Here is a 943-nt window from a genome sequence, read left to right on the forward strand (position 1 = left end):
AGTGGAAGGGGGCACGGCGATGGTAAAAGGGGCGATTGATGGTTCTGTGACCCCAATCCCCACCGGGGCCAAGCTTTACCCGCCTCCGTGGAGGTGTAATAAAGCTCAACATCTTTATGAGAGCCCTGAGGTCAAGTGACGTTGCTATGCGCTTTCACGCCTAGACTTGGAGGCTCTCCGTACACACCCCAAAGTTGGGTTCCCCAGATTCGTTACAAGGGCCGTTCTGTTGTTGTTAGTGCATAAGAGAACACCTGCAATACAGCTAGGTGTAGGCCCCAACGTAGCCGAGTGGCAGCACGACATGCCACGGACTAAAGGTAAGCCCCAGCTGCTGGTGAAATGCAAAGCCGGCATGAAGGCACGACATGCGTGAAGTCAGAAGCAGTTTCATTGTCATTGTCATTGTGGTTACAGTATTTCCGCCGCCGACGCGGCGGGTGCCCTCACGAGCCGTGAGGCTCCAGAGCACGCTGTTGACGCTCATCAAAAACCTCAGTAAGGAAAGTAGCGATTTTCCTCGGATTGGTATTAAGAAATACCTTGCGCATATCAGTATCTTCAACGTTAATCAGAAACCTATTACGCAACTCAGTATACGCCACTCGGGGAACGACTTGGTCATGGATGTGGTCATGCGGGGGTTTTCCTGTCATAGATCTGGTCATGTTGCCTCATGACCACTCATGAGGCCTCATGACCAGTCATGTTACCGGTCATGAGGCAGAGTCATGGTCATGACAGTTGTCATGCTCCTTGTGCAGCATGACTGATCATGAATTGCCACTCATATGTGTAAATTCAGTCATGTTCCCAATGGTCATATGCTGGCTCTGTGTTCATGTTTTGTTCCTTTATAAAAAGTGACAATTATATGCCATATGGACTCCAGAATCCCTTCTGAAATGCTGCATAGTATATTACCTCTATAACAATGTGCACA

General features: G+C 49.2%; 1 protein-coding gene across 1 annotated transcript in view; it reads right to left on the reverse strand.

Moving 5' to 3' along the window:
* VOLCADRAFT_107270 (uncharacterized protein) overlaps positions 1 to 943 on the reverse strand; it is a gene marked incomplete at both ends in the record, with an annotated part of 6,869 nt that overhangs the window by 4,233 nt on the left and 1,693 nt on the right. The gene's annotated exons all lie outside the window — the stretch shown is intronic.

Source organism: Volvox carteri (genome assembly GCF_000143455.1).
Source record: "Volvox carteri f. nagariensis unplaced genomic scaffold VOLCAscaffold_61, whole genome shotgun sequence".
Taxonomy (NCBI): Eukaryota; Viridiplantae; Chlorophyta; class Chlorophyceae; order Chlamydomonadales; family Volvocaceae; genus Volvox; species Volvox carteri.